Source organism: Eulemur rufifrons, chromosome 6 (assembly GCF_041146395.1).
Source record: "Eulemur rufifrons isolate Redbay chromosome 6, OSU_ERuf_1, whole genome shotgun sequence".
In the NCBI taxonomy this organism is placed as follows: Eukaryota; Metazoa; Chordata; class Mammalia; order Primates; family Lemuridae; genus Eulemur; species Eulemur rufifrons.
The window spans coordinates 50,851,851-50,870,747 of record NC_090988.1 but is presented as its reverse complement, the minus strand read 5'-3'; the positions used below and the strand labels follow the sequence as shown (position 1 = coordinate 50,870,747).

General features: G+C 51.9%; 1 protein-coding gene across 1 annotated transcript in view; it reads right to left on the bottom strand.

Annotated features, from left to right (window-relative positions):
• LOC138384821 (guanylate cyclase 2D-like) overlaps positions 1-18,897 on the bottom strand; it is an 83,065-nt gene that overhangs the window by 57,314 nt on the left and 6,854 nt on the right.

The following is an 18,897-nucleotide window of genomic DNA, read 5'->3' as shown; positions in this document are numbered from 1 at the left end:
CACGGGAGTGGCACAGAGGCCTCGTGTGTGCTGGCACGGGAGTGGCACAGAGGCCTCGTGTGGGCTGGCACGGGAGTAGCACGGAGGCCTCGTGTGTGATGGCACGGGAGTAGCACGGAGGCCTCGTGTGTGATGGCACGGGAGTAGCACGGAGGCCTCGTGTGTGATGGCACGGGAGTAGCACGGAGGCCTCGTGTGGGCTGGCACGGGAGTGGCACGGAGGCCTCGTGTGTGCTGGCACGGGAGTGGCACGGAGGCCTCGTGTGTGATGGCACGGGAGTAGCACGGAGGCCTCGTGTGTGCTGGCACGGGAGTAGCACGGAGGCCTCGTGTGGGCTGGCACGGGAGTAGCACGGAGGCCTCGTGTGTGATGGCACGGGAGTAGCACGGAGGCCTCGTGTGTGATGGCACGGGAGTAGCACGGAGGCCTCGTGCGTGCTGGCACGGGAGTGGCACGGAGGCCTCGTGCGGGCTGGCACGGGAGTAGCACGGAGGCCTCGTGTGTGCTGGCACGGGAGTAGCACAGAGGCCTCGTGTGGGCTGGCACGGGAGTAGCACGGAGGCCTCGTGTGTGCTGGCACGGGAGTAGCACGGAGGCCTCGTGTGTGCTGGCACGGGAGTGGCACGGAGGCCTCGTGTGTGCTGGCACGGGAGTAGCACGGAGGCCTCGTGCGGGCTGGCACGGGAGTAGCACAGAGGCCTCGTGTCGGCTGGCACGGGAGTAGCACGGAGGCCTCGTGCGGGCTGGCACGGGAGTAGCACAGAGGCCTCGTGCGGGCTGGCACGGGAGTAGCACAGAGGCCTCGTGTGGGCTGGCACGGGAGTAGCACAGAGGCCTCGTGTCGGCTGGCACGGGAGTAGCACGGAGGCCTCGTGTGTGCTGTCACGGGAGTAGCACAGAGGCCTCGTGTGTGCTGTCACGGGAGTAGCACAGAGGCCTCGTGTGTGATGGCACGGGAGTAGCACGGAGGCCTCGTGTGTGATGGCACGGGAGTAGCACAGAGGTGAACAGAACAGCTCTGTGCCTTCCCTCGTCTGTCTCAGTGGATGTCGCTGTCCATTTAGCACCCAACTCCCCTACCAGTCCAGACTGAGGGGAGGCTGGACCAGGGGAGGCAGGACTTAGATGCCACAGGGCACAGGAGGAGCTCTCTAAATAGCTGTGCAATGTCGAATGAAAGAATGAACAAATGGATGCACAGCCAGGCTCCACAGGAGCACAGATGCCCACTGTTTTGAGGGCAGCCCGTTTTCCTAAAGGGAACGTGTTGGAGGTGGTGGGCTCAGGCCGAGGCAGGCATAGCAAGCCCCTGGGTTTCCTTCTGCCACGGGGGAGGTGCCATCCATTGGAGCGCCCCCTGCTACCCAGAACCTTCCCATACATGCCTGGGCTCCAGAGCCGGAGCTAGGGGATCCCCAGGCCTGGAAATTCCTACTGGGCTTGTCTAACTCCACCCACTCCCGCACACAGCTGATCATTCTCAGCACTGCTTCTTGGAAGGAGAAGTTGGCTCATGGTCAGAGTTCTGGAATTCACTACAGGAAGTGGCCGTTTGAGTGAGGGGAAAGGTCCCTGATTAAAGGAGCCAAGAATCCCGGGCTCTGGTTCCCTCTCCAACAATTGTGGGCATGGGGTGCAGGTTGGATGGGGCTGGGTTCAACTCCAGCTCTGCTGCTTTAAGAGCTGGCTGTTTTCTGGGAAGTTACTTACCTCACTGAGCCCTGGTTTCTTCTTTCTGAGAAGGGATTATAGTATCTGCCTCAACAGGTTCTCCTGAGGATTATACATGGAACCAGCAGAGCTGGTGTTCAGCTGGCACGCAAAGATTCTAACCTGCTGCTTGGTAAATAGCCACTGCTCAGAGCCCCCGAGTGCCCTTCCCACAGCCCAGCATCCCCACCATGACTCAGCAACCGAAGGGTTAACATCCAGCCCAGAGTGGTGTCCAGGTCCCTGGTGAGCCTTCTGATTGGTTGATGCCCACACTGAACTAAATGGGTATAAGTGGTCTGTAGACTGCGGAGTGCTGGCTAACCCCAGAGCCACACCAGCTCAGATCCACCTCCTGAACGTGGATAGTCACCCACCTCTTGGACCCTCCACCTGGAAGCCTCATGGGCAAGGCCCTCTCAGCCTCCTGCTAAACTCCTCCGGGGATGGGCTCCACCTCTGTGCAGCTGCTCCAGGCAGACAAGCCTGGGAGACCCCTCCTTACCCAGTCTCTCCCCAGTCTGGCAATTCTGTTTCTTCCAAGTCCCCTAGATCTGTCCCTCCCTCCTGCCTTCACCCACCTGGTACCCTCATTATTTCAGAACCACCACCTCCTCACTGGCCTGTGGACTCCAACATATCCTTCCATTTCATTCTCACACTGTGGACACAGCCACCTTCCAAAAGCAAGGACCTCACTGACCCCTCAGTGGAATGTGAGCCGTCATTGACATCCCTCCGTGATGGTTGCTGGAGGTTGGGTTCAGGCCCGAGACAGAGATGAAGACTTGCTTGCGCGAGGTTTATTAGTGAGAACTCTCAACGTCAACACTTGGGGGCGTGACTGAAGCAGGACTGGGCAGAAGGACAAATTGGGCTGCGATGCAGACTCTATGAAGGCCTCAGCCAGCCTCTCAGGGAGCTCTGGAGCTGGAAGGACTCTTCATCCTTGTCCCCAGTTGAGTTGGAGGCCTGGGCCTTTACACTCCCGTATGAATCAGTTGCTGCATGCAGGCTGGCCCTGGGAAGGGGCATGACTCTGGGCGAGGAGGCAGTGGCAGTTGGGGAGCCTCGACTGCAAGCCGCCTGCCATCAGCACTCCCCGCAGCCAGGGGACTGGGGATAAGGGACACAGGCCTTGGCAGCACACCACAGTGCCCACTGCAAAGGTGCTGGGATCCTCCTGCCCTGGCTCCCTCACCTTAGGAAACATTCCTCAGGAATGCTTATCCCCTGATGAAGAGAGTAACTCCCCATTGCCTTGGAGATAAATTTGGAATGTCCAATGCCGCACAAAGGCTCTTCCTGATCTGCCCCAAACATCTCCTCCATTCTGCCTTCACCTCGCCCTTCTCCCCGCTTGAGCCCAACTTTCTAACCATCTTGTGCTTCTTGCAGTTTCCCAAGCTCAACATGCTATTTCACACCTCTCTGCTTTTGCACATGTTATCTCATCTGCCTGGAATGCTTTAAATGGAAAAAAGAAATCCTATTCTCTTCTCTTAGCCAATTCCTACTCCTCCATCAGGACTCCAGCTAAGCTGCCTCCCCTGGGAAATCTTCTGTTAATTCCTCCAAAGCTGATGCTCCCACCGCACCCCAGGCACAGCCACTGGGTGCTGCTCTGCCCTTAGGGTCAGGCGCCCGCCTTCCTCCAGGCTCAGATCCCAGGCCCCCGTGGCTCAGGGTGGTCGTGCTGGGGAGGACGTCTTGAGCAGCGGCAGCCAAGGAGAGGAAACAGCAAGTGCAAAGCCTGGCAGCACGAAACACGCAGCGTGTGGGGAGGAGGCTGAGCAGTGTCTCCTGCTGCTCAACATCGTTGTTGCCGTCTCGCTTCTCCCCCTCACTGCCGTCACCACCATCCTCATCATTGTTATCAAGGCCACACTCTCTGAGTGCCGACGACCAGGCCCCATGCCAAGTGTTTTACAGACACGCTTCCCTTTAACCCCTACTTTATCCTCACTATTAATAACCCCCCAAGGTAGGTACTATTATTATCATAATTTTATAGATATAGAAACTAAAGTACAGACAGGTTAAGAGCTCTGCCCAAGGTCACACAGCTGGTTAATGATCCGTCTGGCCCAAAGACACCACGCCAGCAGGCAGCTGGGCCACACTGATCTCATCCCTTCCCGAGCCCCTCCCATCCCATCACTTGTTTGCCTGTCTGCGGGGACTCCTTTCCTAAATGCAAAGACAGCCCACTGAGAAGATGTAGGGGGGACCCAGCTGGAGTAGCTAAGAGACCTGGGGGGGACTTGGGGAGAGAGTGAGGGAGGACTTTCAGAGCCACATTTGCCCTTCCAGATCTGACCAAGACAGTTTGATTCTGCTGCGGTTGCTGCGTGTTGCTTGGAGAGCTTGTCCCTTCTTCATGTCCGCAAGTAGAGAATCTGAAGTCTCAAAGGGGAAGTGCCCCATCCAGGGTCACACTGACCATCAGGGGTCAGCTAGAGCTACAGCCCGGACTGTGGGCTCCCAGACCAGGCCCTGCCCACTGCCGGGCTAACTGCAGCAGAGGCCACCCCTAAGGGGTAATGTGAGGGTGCTGGGAAGAGCTCCTCCTTGCCCGCACAAGACACACCTCCCAAGGCTGCAGGCAACGCCTGGGAGCCCTCCACAGGGCACAGGTCATGAGTCTCGGGTAATAAGGCCCCTCCTACCCTGGCGCCCTCACCTCTAGGAAATGCACAAGCACCCAGGGGCTGGTTCTGAGGAGGTTCTGCAAGGGAGCTGACCCCAAACCTGGCCATGACAGGGACAGACGGACAAGAAGAGGCAGCGTAGCCACATGAGAGGCTTTTAGCCAGATTGGTTTTAATCAGGATCCAAGCCTACTAAGTGTGTGAACTTTGGGAAGATATCTGATTGCTCTGGGCCTCAGTTTTCTCATCTACAAAATGGGGATAAGAGTTATTATCTGGCAGAGTTGCTGTGGGGATTCGATGAGTTAGATACTGAGGGTATTTCATAAGGCAACAGGGCCTGGCACCCAGAGCAACTATAGATGACAGCTGGAATTATCATTGAGTCTGGGGTCAGACAGAGCTAGTGGATTTGTCTGTGTCTCTCTGTCCTTGCTGGACGACACTGGTTCCTCCATGTCCCTGGAGTCTAGCACAAGGCCTGGCCGGGGTGCCCAGTGCCCACGGTCTGTTGAATTGTATGCATCCGGTAGCCCCTGCAGACAGAACTGACCCCAGAGGTTGGGTGACACAGGAGGAAAGACCAGTGTGAGGAAGCCCTTTCTGCTATTAATAGAACCCTCCAAAGGTAGAGGGAAGCTGTGGGGTGTGGAGCTCCCCGGAAGCATGCGAGCGGAAGCTGGGTGGGTACAGGGCAGTGGTGCGATCACCAACAACCAACTAGATCCATCCATCTACGAGCCTAGGGAGAATGTCTAAGACGGAAAGCCCTTAGACGCCTTTAAGTCCAACTCTCTCAGCATAAAGATGGGGAGACTGAGGCCCCAGAGGGAATGGACTTGCCAAGGTGAACCATTGCCAAATCCAGGGCAAGGACCATGTCCCCTGTCTCTGCAGAGAGTGGACTGGTACTGTGGAACCATTTTACGGAAGAGACAGCTGAAGCCCAGAGAGGGACAGGAGCTTGCTGAGGTCACCAAGAGAGTGTGTGACAGACTAGAATCTGTCTCTCTGGCTTCAGGATTCCTCCATGACCTCACCTGGGCTGAAGTATTTCAGGCTGGAGGAGTAGGGCCCGAAGCCTGGCCCCCACCCCTAGCAAGGCTGGAGCAGATCCTTCCTGGTGGCTGCAAGAGCTACCACGTGCCGTCCCGGCTCTGCTTCCTCTGCCAAACACCAGCCCGGGAGGGAGGCCTGCAAGGCACTGATTACCCACCCAATGCGCATGTGAGGAGGAAACTGGGCTCAGAAAGGGAAGTGGCTGCTCCAAGATCCCACGGCCACTCTGGCCAGGCCAGGCCTTGACTCCAAGCCCAGACTCTTTCAGGAGAGGAACAAAGACAGAGAGAGGCAGAGACAGAGACACCAGCTCAGAGGGGGGATTGTGCTCACCTGGCACAGTCAGGGGAGCAGGGAGGAGACATCTGCAGCCACTAGGCAAACAGCTGGCAGCCCCTGGGCAGCCCTAGCTCCACTCGGGCAGGAAGCCTTTGAGAACTGGGGGGAGAAACAGCCCAGATCTGCTGTGTGCTGTGAGACCCCACCGTTCCTCAGGGGCCCCCTCCATCCCGAGTAGCCATCTTCCCGGCCCCTGCACTCACTGGCTGGGCAACTCTACGGCCTGGAGTGCTGTCTCCCCCTTGTCCCTCTAAATCTTACTCGCCTTCTGCTTCTCAGTTGAGGCTTCTCTGAGAGGTGGCCCCGGCCGGATGCCACCTGCTCTGGCCTCCCCAGCCCGGGTGCCTCCTTCTCTCTGTCACTGTGCCAGGGCACACCTGCAGTCACTGTCTACCTCCTGCACCAGACTGGAAGCCTCTAGAAGGCAGAATGGGGCCGTGACTTAAGGCAACATCCCCAAATATAGCAAAGGGCTGACCACAAAAGATCCACAAATTCCTTTCTTCCCTCCCTCCCTCCTTCCTTCTGCAACTGCTCACTGAACTCCCGCTCCGTCCAGGCACTGCTCAGGGCGCAAGAGACAGAGCCGCGCTACGCGATTATGATGCTATGGGGGATGGGGAGGAGATGATAGTGAAAAAATAATTGTCTAAATAAGTTTGAGTGGTGACAGGTACTATAAAGAAAGTAAAAGAGTGTTTTTGAGCTGAGAACTGCAGACAGGGAGACCGAGGTTTCCAACAGGTACACGGGGCTGGAGAGGTAAGCCCCAGCCCCCCTTCACTTTCCCTCTCGAGGGCTGCCTGGTGCCGGGGAGGCAGGCATGTGGGAAGGAAGCCATGGCCCCCCGCTGGAAGTGCCAGACATCTCTCCCACCCACAGACACACTTCCTGGCTCTCCAAGAATTTGATTCAGCAACAGTTACTGAGCAGTTAGTTATGAAACAGTCACAATAACTGCCGTTTATTGAGGGCCTTGCGAGTCCCGGGGTGGAGACGGCCTCCCTGTCTCTCTAAGCCTGGCGAGGCCAGTGTGATTGGCCCCCATGGCGGAGAGCCAGGGTCACACACACAGCTGGTCCCTGGCCCGGCTGGGATTTGAACCCGGGTGCATGTGCTTCCCATGACACCTCTCAGCCTCCTGGGCAAGCAAGTGGGCTGGTGATGGGGAGAGCCAGGACCTGGATCTAGACACCAGGGTCCTAATCCCAGGACAGGTTTGCTGAGTGAAAGTCCCTTAACTCCTCTGCACCTCAGCTTCTCTGTGTCAAGAGGAGCCACTAGCCCAGCCGAGCTGAGAGGTGAAGTGCAGTGTGCACATAGCATAGGAAACACCACGAGCTGCAGCCAGCCCCTGCGCCCGAGACCCCCGGCCCTCTTCTCCGGCTCTTCCCCCCTAATCCCCAGCCGCCCCTGGTGTCTGTGCCTATGCCAAGCTGGCCAGCCACTCATGGCAGATCTGCTCCTGAGCTTGGGCAAAGGTGAAATTGCTGTGAACTCTGCCCACCTCGCAGCCTGGCAGATAAAAAGCAGGGGTGGGGCTGATGGCAGGAGTGCCAGTCTGGGGAAAGATGAGGGCAGGTCAAGGGTCAGGTGTCCTGGGTTCACGCTGAGGCAGGATGACTCGACAATATCCCCACTCCCTGCCCCTAGAGAGCCAGCTGCTGTTCCCGTGCTTGGAGGGGAGGCACAGCTGCATTTGCTGGGGGCCTGCCGTGTGCTCCGTGCTTTCTCGGGTGCTATCTCACTTGATCCACCACACGCAGCACAGAGTTTAAGCCACTAGCTCGACGTCGCATGACTGTACCAGTTTGCTAGGGCTGCCGTAACCGAGAACCACAGACCAGGGTGGGGCTTAGACAACAGAGGTGTATTTCCTCGCTGTTCTGGAGCTGGAAGTCTGAGATCAAGGTGTCAGCAGGGTTGGTTTCTCAGCCTCGGCTGTAGATGGCCATCTTCATGTTCACACGTGTGTCTGTGCCCAAACATCTTCTTCTTAGAAGGACACCAGTCATGTTGGATTAGGGCCCACCCCAGTGACCTCGCTGTTAACTTGATTACCTCTCTAAAGACCCTGTCTCCAGATACAGTCCCATTCTGAGGTCAGCACTTCAACACATGGATTTGGTGGGTGGGGCACAAATTTCATCCTCTAACAATGGATAAGTGGCAGAGCCAGACTTTGAACTTGGGGCTTTCTGGCTCAAAAATCTATCGTCTTTCTGTCATATCACATTACCCTTCTTCTCCCCGAACCCAAATATTTCTCATTGTCCTGCCCCAAAGGGAGCCAACACATTCTGAATGTCTCTACTCCATAGCTTTGCCCCGTTACTTCTAACACTTCGATGCTGACAGGTGGGCACCATGAAGACACTGAGGCTCAGAGAAGGGAAGCAGCCCAGGGGCATGCGGGGAGGCAGCGGCCATGGCAGGGCACGAGCTCAAGTGTGTCTGATCCTGCCCTCTGCCCTCTGCTGCTCCTCCTGGGGTAACGTTCACATGACTTGGCCAGTGCACAGCGGCACAGCGGTGTGGTGTCGTGACCAAGTGGATGAGGCACTCCTGCCTGGGCAGAGGGCCGCAAGGCATTAACCATTTAATTGCTGAGTACCTGGGCAGAGTGGGGAAGACCAGGGCAAGTTAAGGGAAGTGGCTATTTCCCAATCAATATTTTTGCAGCCAGTAAAGCAGCTACAGTACGTACTGTCTGAACACCAGCCCTCTTCTCTACCACCAGTCACTCCTTTGGGGGTTAGGACCATTGTGGAAAGCCAGAATTAGCCGGTGGAAATGCAAAAACTCCCAGGAACTTCTTCTGACCTAGAGGGAGCTTGAGAAGATGGAGTTTCCTTCCTTTGAAAAGAGAACCCACATCTAAGGAGTTATCACTCGGAGCAGAGGGTGCAAGCCTGGCAGGAGCCTGAGGAATGATACTGCCCAAGCCCCTCACTGCACAGTTAGGAAGACTCATGCCCAGGAGCCGAGGATTTGTCCAGGAATGTGCCGTGAGGTGAGCCAGAGCCAGAGCTGGAAATCAGGCTCCAGCCTCCCGATCACATCTGCCCAAGTGCCCTGGCCTTATCAGAACGACCGTCCCATGCCTGCCCATTGCTCCACTCCACGATGTTACATGTGATTGCAACAGCCTCTCAGTCTACCATTTCCCCTGGAGATGAGGAAGCCCAGAACAGGGCAGCAGAGTTCGTCAGAGCAGGTCTCTGACCCGACCTGGGCTGGCCTGGGCAAGGCTGGCAGCCACCCCTGGGAGCAGACGCCTCACACACCTGCCTGTGCAGGTCCAGGCCAGCTAACTGTGCTGTCGACCACAGGGCCTGCATGCGCCCCTACCCGTGAGTGAGAGGGCAGGGGTCACGTGACATAACTGGAACTCCCTCCACTCTGAGCCCCCATGTACGGGAAGCAGTTAGGAGCACTGACTCTGAAACCACAGGGCCTGGATTCGAGTCTTAGTTCTACCACGTACTAGCTCTGTGAGCTGAGAAAGTTACTGACTATCTCTATGCCTCAGTTTTCCTCTCTGTCAAATGGGGACGGGTGGTGATAACAGTAGTGCCTCCCATGTAGGATTGTGAAGATTAAAAGAGTTAAGACAAGAGCTGTCTCTTGCCCATTGTGAGCTTCAGCTAGGTTGTTAACTTTGTCTTACTTACCGGGCTCACTGTCCCAGCTCTGCCTCTTTTTCACTGTGTGGGCTTGGACAACCACTTCCCCTCCCTGGGCTCCAGTCTCTAAAATGGGGGCATGAGCCCCACCTTCCAGGGCCACTGTGAGCATCAGATGTGGCCGCAGCATGAACACCAGGAAACACGCTAAGAATGTTCACTCCTGCAGCCACCATGGGAAATGGAAACCAAAGCTTCAGCCATGAGTTCACCGACCCTGGCCGCTTGCCGTGGGCTGAGGCCTCCCTCCTTTGCGAAATCGTTCCTGGGATGTCTAAGGACACAAAACCTGTGCTGGTGAACTTTCTCCACCCCTGGCGAGTCACCTGACTTCTGCCATGCCTTGGGCACACACCCTTACATAATTGTACTGCCCTGCCCTGCCCTTTCGCCCTCTCTCCTCCCCCTTCCCCACCCACCTCCTCCTTCACCTCCCGTTCCCTGCTTCTGGTCTCCCCAAACTTAGGCCACCCTGTTTCTCCTCTCAGGGCTTGGTTTTGAGGATGGACCTTGACCTCCCAGCTCCCAGGTCTTTAACTGGAGACACCCAGGATTTTCACCTTTGGGGATAAGAGGAGAGGGCGTTCTGAGGGGTGGAAACAGCCAACGCAAAGGCTTAGAGGATGGGAAGCACTGTAGTGTTTGGGGACCTGTCACCTATTAATATGGTTGGGGTGACCAATGGCTGTGTCGGAGAGTGGGCAGATGTGCGGTGGGAAGTGAGGCTGGATGGGCAGGTGGGACCTCACCTCATGGTCTGCAAGAACATGGAGAGGTTGAGGCTGACAGGGGCCATGGGGCAAAGCCCTGATGGACCAAAGCCCACTTGGAGGGTCCAGCATGGCCCGATGAGGCGTGGCACAGAGGCCATCTCAGCAGAGGCAGGGGACATGCAGGCATGAAGGGTGCCCAGGGGCTCTCAGGTCCAACAGCCAGAGGCGTAAATCTCTGTTTGGCCACTTGTGAGACACACAGCTCTAGCCAAAGCACTTTCCCCTCTCTGAGCCTCAGTTTTCCAGTCTATGAAATCAGGCTAATACTTGTCCCTCCTTTGTTGTGAGCACTTACAGAGGTGATGCTGGCTGACAGTTGTGACATTTTGCACAGTGCCTGGCCCGCAGCAGGAGCTCAGTAAATATTAGTCCATTCCCCTGCCCACGAATTACCCTCCAGTCCTGAGGGCAGCTGTGTCAACTCCGTCACTCTTCAGTTCACCAAGGTTTACTGAACACCTGCCTCTGTAATTTTTATTGTTAGAGATTATTGTTCTTGATAATAATCAATATTTACTGAGCAACTACTATGTATTCAGAATCATGTGAACCGCTTTACATAGATGATTCCACTAAATCCCTTCCACTACCTTGCAAGGAAATAATTTTCTTCATTTTACAGAAAAGGAAATCGTCTTTAAGGGGCTTAACAGGAAGGGCAGAGCCAAGATTCGAATCCCATGAGAGGTCCCGGCTGGAGATCCGGATCTGCTGCTCTTCTGCCTCAGGGAGCAACTGAAGGCACAGGGGTGCGGGGGATGAGTGGCCCCAGGAACCAGTGCAGCTGAGGGGAGTCGGGGGTGCGAGCAGAGCCTGAGGGACAGTCACGACCCAGGAGGAGCAGCCCGCTGTGCAGCAAGAAAATGAAGAGCAAAGCCGAGGAAGAGAGGATCCGATGTGACAAAAGTCACACGGGGAGGGGTGGTGAGCCATCGTTGGCAGCTTGGCAGTGGAGAGACCAGTTTATGGTTTTCTGGAGGGGAAAAAATGGAGGTCAGAAAGTGGAAACAACGAACGTAGGCTGCCATTCCAGAGGTTTTGCTGATGCCAGTGCAGGACCGGGAAACGCTGGGTAGAGATTCTGAGTGGATGTGTCAGAGAAAGGGTTGGGGGACAGCGCTCGGTGGCTGCACAGCAACAGAGGCTGGAGGAGGTGCTCTTTGTCTCCTTCTGTTGTAACATTAGCGACACTAAAACAGAGGTTTCCAAACTTCCCATTGCAACCTGCTAGGGGGATGTGGAATCAATTTATAGGGTTGTGACAACCATTGTTATTGCTGATGGAATCGAATAAAATAGAAAGGAAAAAGGCCGTGGCACGTGCGGTAAGGTCAAGTATTTACTGTCTGTCAAACTTTCGTTTCAGATTCTTAGATGTGTTTCCCCAGTTTTGTGATAACATGTATTTCTTACTATAGGCTGTCACCAAAAAACATCCAGAAACTTCTTGATAGAACTTGTTTGCTTATAGCCAGGACGGATCTAGTGTTCTCTGAGAATAACCTTCTGTGAGCATAATCTAGGGTTCTGCTTGTCCCGGGACAGAAGACGGTAAACAGCCCTTTGCACGCGATAATGTAATAACTCAACCGAGTGTGATAACAACGTTCCCGCAGTTCACTGGTCCCGGGGACTCCTGACCTAGTCAGGAAGCTTGTGGGTCACAGTAACATCTTCCCCTATAGAGGGTGCTCTAGTGAGGGCCCAACAGGCAACAGGTCAGGACGACTTTGTCAGCCGAAGTCGCCCTGCAAATACGCTGCTATAAATAAGCTGTTCTTGCCCAGATCAGTGGGTGGTAAAAACAGGACTGGACTCTGTGTCACGTCCTGACGTCCAGCTGGGGGCTCTGTGTCTGCAGAGTGTGGTGGTGAGACAGTCTGGGCCCTGTCAGAGAGATGACGAGGGAGCAACAGGGGAATCAGGGAGCGCCCGGGGAATCGGCCAGGACCGACAGACTAAAAGCAGAGAGCCGCAAAGGACAGACAGGAAGACGAGGCAGGAGTACCTGTGCATGTGTGGGGAGGGCGCAGAAGGCAAAGGAGAGTTGTCAGGCTTCGGGGAGGAGACCAGCAGGCTACCAGAAGAGGGACAAGGCCCACTAGTGCCTTCCCTCCCTCCCTGGGTACCCTCCACTGGGGCTCCCATGCATGTGACACCAAAGCCTGTCACCTCGGCCTGCCCCCAAAGCTCCATGTCCTGTGACTTGCTCCCCTCCTCTCCAACCCATCCCTCACTGGCCCCCTCCTTCCCTGTCCCTCAGCCGTGCTGCTCTGCACGCTCCCCTCCGGTCTTTGGTCATGCTGCTGCTTCTGCCTGGAAGGCCCTTAACTTCGTCACTGAGCCCACACTCCCCACCCCTCTATGCCCAACAGGACCCTCAACCACGCCGTCCCTGATGACACCTTGCCTGATGCACTGGCTAGCACCTGGCCCCTCTCTGCTCTGAGTGCTCTGCACAGATTTCTAGTGGGCATCCAAAGCCCCTTAGGACCTAAGGTACATCAGTGCCAGTGTGCCCACCCCAACTGTCAGCTCCTGGAGCCCAGCACAAGATCCGACATGTGTCAGAGGCCCAGTAGGTAAACAGTTGCTGGATGGATGAAAGGATGGATGGATGGACAGAGAGTAAAGACAGAGGGACAGATGGATGGAAGGACAGGACAAGGGAGGGGAGGAGGAATACACAGTGATGGTGGCAGTGTAGAGAGGAAAAAAGAGCTCTTGCCTGGGAGTCTGGAAGCTTTCCTGCTCACTAGCTCTGGGACCTGGGACAAGTCATTTCCCTCTCTGAACCTCAGTTTCCCACCTGTAAAATGGGGGAGGTTTGGGGGTAAAATGCCTGATATCCACTCCTCAAGGCCCCCCAGCTCCCATGCTGACTCCGTGGTGGCAGGAACATCACATCCTGTCCGCACATGCAGGTCAGCTTGGCTCCTGGATGCAGGGATGGGAGCAGAGGTTCCAGGGTCAGAGGAAGCACCTCAGGTATGGACCTGGCCTCTTAGAAGGAGACCAGCTCTGGTCTCCAGGAGAGTTTGCCCCTGACCTCCCACCACCACCACCAAACTGGGAAATTTGGAGGCTGAGACCTTGGCAGATTTAACTTAGCCTCTGAACAAGCCGGAGTCTCCTGCCCAGAGAGCCGACCAGAGATCAAAGGCTCCAGCTCAGGGGGCCTCTCTCTCTACTGTGTCCCTTTCCCCCACGAAAAGCCAAAGTCACCTTCCAGTTTTTTCTCTTTGTGTTTTCCAAGCCTCCCACCGCCCCCACACTGTGTTCTTCTGGGCCCCACAATCAGGCTCCTGCCTGTTTCCCTGTCCAGTTAATTTTTGTTGTTCAATTTTTTATTGTAGTAAAATAAATATAACACAAAATGTACTACCTTAACTATTTTAAGTACACAGTTCAGCAGTATTAAATATGAATACATTCACAACGTCATGCAACCATCACCGTCATCCATCTCCATAACTGTTTTCATGGTGTAAAACCGAAACTCTTTATCCATTAAGTGTATGTCTATTAGATCCGGTTGTTTCATTGTGTTGTTCAAGTCCTCTGTTTCTTTACTTATCTTCTGTCTGGTTGTTCTATTCATTATTGAGAGCAGAGTACTGAAATCTTCACCTGTTATTGTAGAACTGTTTATTTCTCCCTTCAAGTCTGATAGTTTTAGCTTCATATATTTTGATGGTCTGTTATTAGGTACATAAATGTTTGTAATTATTATATCTTCTTGCTATAGTAAATCTTTTATTAATGTACAATGTCCCTGTCCTTCTTTGTCACTTGTAACCTTTGGTTACTTTTTCTTTTTTTTAGGAGACAGGGTTTCACTCTATCACCCAGGCTGGAGTGCAGTGGCGCTATCATAGCTCCCTGCAGCCTCAAACTCCTAGGCTCAATTGATCCTCTCGCCTCAGCCTCCCAAGTAGCTGGGACTACAGGGACATGACACCAAGCTTAGCTAGCTTTTTTTTTTTTTTTTTTTTTTTTGAGATGGGGTCTTGGTATGCTGCTCAGGCAGGTCTCAACCTCCTGGCCTCAAGCGATTCTCCCACCTTGACCTCCCAAAGTGAAAGGATTGCAGGCGTGAGCCACCTGGCCTATTTGTGTTTTTAAAAGTATATAAAGTGAGTCTCTTGCAGATAGCGTATCATGTGCTTTTACCCATGCTGCCAAGCTCTGTCTTGATTAGAGAGTTTAATCTAATTACATTTAAAGTAATTACTGATAAGGAGTGATTCATTTCTGACATTTTGCTATTTGTTTTCTATATGCCTTATAGCATTTTTTGTCCCTCATTTCCTGCACTACTGTCTTCTTATGTGGTTAGTTGACTTTTCTGTAGTGAAACATTTAAATTCATTTCTTTTCTTTCTTTCTTTTTTTTTTTTTTTTTTTTAAGAGACAGAGTCTTGTTATTTTGCCCAGGCTGGACTTGAACTCCTGGGCTCAAGTGATCCTCCTGCCTCAGCCTCCCAAGCAACTGGGACTATAGCCACTCACCACCATGCCTGCCTCTCATTTCCCCTTTTGTATATATTCTATAGCTATTTTCTTTGTCATTTCCATGGGGATTACATTTAACGTTGTAACACTCTAATTTGAATTTATACCAGCTTAATTTCAATAACATACAGAAACTCTATTTACATCTTTATTTAATGCATGCCCCAAAACATAAATGATTAATTCTTTTAAGTGATTAGTCTCTTAGATTATCTAGAAAACAAAAAGTGGAGTTAGAAACCACTGTTACATTAATACTAACTTTTATAATTGCCCCTGCATTTATCTTTATTGCGATCTTTATTTCTTCACATGGCTTCAAGTTACTGTCTAGTGTCCTTCTATTTTGCTGTGCAGGACTCCCTTGGGCATTTCTTGCAGGGCAGGTCTGGCAGTAATGAATTCCTTCAGCTTTTGTTTATCTGGGAATGTCTTAATTTCTGCCTCACCTTTAAAGTACAGTTTTGCTGATATGGGGTCCTTGATTGATTTGTTTTTCTTTTAGCACTTTGAATATATCAGCTGCCTTTTGGCCTCCAAAATTTCTGATGAGAGATCCGCTGATAACCTTATCGAGGATCCTCAGTGTGTAATGAGTCACTTCTTTCTTGCTGCTTTCAAGATTCTGTGTCTTTGGCTTTTGACAGTTTGGTTATAATGTGTCTCAGTTTGGGTCTCTTTGAGTTTATCTTACTTAGAGTTCACTAAGCTTCTTGGATGTTTCTATTTATGTCTTTCATCTAGTTTGAGATGTTTTCAGCCACTATTTTTTCAAATATTCTCTCTGCCTGCCCTTTTCTCCTCCTCCTCCTTTCCTTCTTCTCTCCTCTTATAATGCATATGCTGGTTCACTTGATGGTGTCCTGCAAGTCCCTTAGGCTCTGTTTATGTTTCTTCAATTTCTTTTTCTTTCTGTTCCTCAGACTCAACAATTTTCATCGCTCTATTTTCAAATTTGCTGATTCTTTCTTTTGTCTGCTCAAATATGCCTTTGAATCTCTACAGTGAATTTTTCATTTCAGTTATAGTACTTTTCAGCTCCAGTATTTCTTTTTGGCTGCTTTTTAGGTTTTTGATCTCTTTATTGATATTTCCATTTTTTTCATACATCATTTTCTCTACTTTCTCCACATCTTCTGTTAGTCCTTTGAGCATCTTTTAACACAGTTGTTTTAAAGTCTTTGTCTAGTAGATCTGTCATCAGGTCTTTTTCAGGAACAGTTTCTGTTTATTTTTTTCCTTTGAATGGGCCACACTTTCCTGTTTCTGTGTATGCTTTGTGATATTTTGTTAAAAACCAGACATTTGAATCGAACGATGTGGTAGCTATGAAAATCAGATTCTCCTCTCTCCTCAGGGTTTGCTGGGGTTTTTTTTAAACTATTTTTTTCTGTTATTATTGTTGATATAGGCTGTTTCTGTGCCAAGGATCAGCCTCAGGTATAAACTCAGTATCTTCTTGGATCTTTTCTGAGTCTGCATGTTTCCCTGGACATGCATGGTCACTTTCTAATTTTCCCTGCATATGCAGTTGCTTTTGAATGTCCTAGTCTTTAACGTCTGGCTCATAAGGGGTAAAAAGAGAAAAATAAAGGGGAGAGGAGGGCATCGGCCTTTTAAATCTTCTAGAAGTCACTTCAGCCAAAAGAATAGAGTCTTACAACAATGAGGGAGGTGCAAGAACAATGGTCACCTGCTTTTTTTGTCTGCTCCTCTTTGATCAGAAGCAACAATCTGTGATCAAACCTCAGATCCCCAATATTTAGGACAGGGTCCTTTTTGCCCACCCTGGGTCTCACAAGCTCGGTGCAGGTTACTCCAAGAACACATGCACGGCTGCCTGCCACAGGGTTGAAGTGGGGACAGCTGCTTCTGTGTTAAGGACTGAAATTAATCACAATTTACTGTCCCAGCCTTCCCTTGGAGGTTTCATGCCTTCAATAGACTTCAGAGTTCCAGAACAGTCACATCAGACAGATTCTGCCAATGAAATTGTTGTCAAGGTGGGGAGACAGATTCCTGATGCTTCCCACTCTTCTGCCATCTTCCCAGAATCCTCTTCCCTGTCCAGTTTTACAAATGCAAATGTTTTTCCTATGTTGTAGAATGAATGAAATAAATTATAAAAATAGTAGTCAACATTCATTAAGTGCTTACAATATTTCAGGCACAGCTCTACACATTCTACATGGATTTATTCATTTAAACCTTACAACAATCTCTGAAGTAGAAATTATTCTTTTCCTCATTTTACAGATAAGAAAAGTAAGACAGAGAGAGAAAGAGGTTTAAGAACTTGCTCACTCTGAAGCTAGGATTCAAGTCTGAGGTTTGGCTTCAAAGTCTGCACCTTACCGTAATAAATGAATGAATGAACAAATGAATAATCTTGTTCATAACAGAGGTATCTTCAGTATACCACGGCAGTACAGAGGAAGGGCTCTCGATAGTAAAATTAGAGATTGGGGAATTCAAGAGAGGCTTCCTGGAAGAAGTGATACCTGAGCTGAATTTTGAATTCAGAGATGAGGAGGGCAAGGGGCACTTCTGTAGGAGACAAAGAGGAGCAAAGACCTGGAGGTGGCAGGGAACTGCCAGCAGCTGGGGATCCTGGAGCACTGAGTCGAGGAGGAGGCAGGACTGGAGAGATGGCTGTGCTGAGGCACACACCAAGTTCCTCCAGGCTCAAAGGAAGAGAAACTGTAGGAGATGGAAATGTCTTTGTGAAGGAGGTGGCAGGGCTTGGAGGACAGTGAGGACTTCAGCTGGTAGATTGGGCTGAGAAAGGCATTCCAGGCAGGGGGAAAAGCATGGAGGTGGCAGAGTGGGAGAGAAATACTTAGAGAAGCATTTGATTTGGCAGGAGGGGAGGAGCATTTGTCATGCAGTGGCTGCTGAGACATCAGCAAAGCCCGTGCACAGAATTCTGTCCTGCAGAGGAATGGCTGGAGTTACATCAGTGAGCCAGTTTTAAGTTCCAGCTGTGTGACCCTGGATGAGTCACTTCTGTGTCTGTTTCCACACCTGTAAAATGGAGGTGACAATCGTCTACTTCAGCTTGCTCAGAGGTTTAAAACTGAAGAACATGTGTGGAAGGACTTTGCCAACCCTAAGGCATCTGCCATGTCCCCCTGTCCTCATACTGACTCAGAATCACCAGAGGAGATTTTTAAAAACACAGCCTGCCGCATGCCAAGCCAGAGCTACGGAATCAGAGCAGGGGCTGGAGACACATTCTTTTTCTTCTGGCTCTTCGTTTCTACTGTTTTCACACGTGGTCCTGATGCTCTGTTAACTTGAGACCTGCCAGCTGTGACAGCCGGAAAGAGGAAAATACAAGAAAAACAGTTAGAGCCCCTGGAGGCTCATGGAGATACACCAGCTCTGAAGGGTTTGCTGCTCAGGGCTGGACAGCTATGATGAGGGAGAGAAAACGAAAGACTTTTCTCAGACGTGGGAAATGAGCAAAACAGCCAAAGGGTAGTGGTGCTCTTTGATCCCCATCCCAGAGTTCTGCAAGAAAAGAGATCCTCAACCTATCACTCCCAGCCGAGCAAGCTATTCAGGTAAGTCAATTAAAAGCACACAGCACCCTACAGCTTATAATACCTTTGCATCTGTACTGACTCATTTGATCTTCCCAAAATCCCTGCGAGGAAGGGCTTCTTATTCATCCCTATTTACAGGCAGGGAAATTGAGGCTCAGGGGAGGAAATGACTTGCCCCATGTCCATAGCTAGCCAGGGATAGAGCAACGATTTGCACCTGGGACCCTTAAGTTCCAAGGCCTGTCTGCTACACCACCCTCTGCTCTTTGTGGAGACTACAAGGTAGTAGAAAGAGCTCTGGAGCCTCGCTGTTGTTCTAGCTCTGCAGAGAACATGCTATGTGACTTCAGACAGACCTCTTGCCTTTTCTGGGCCTCACCACTATCAATCTGGTTGTTGTCAGGATTAAATGATATAATGATCTTAAAAGTATCCAGCACAGCCCCTGGCATGCCACAGTAGCCAGGATGACAACAAGAAGGGTGAAGAGAACCGTGATGATGGCAGTGCTTATGTACAAAGGGCGTGTTTACATGAAAGGAGGGATCAACTTAACCAGACAGAGGACTTCCTGGGGGAGAGCACACTGGACAGAGACTTGAAGAATGCAGAGAC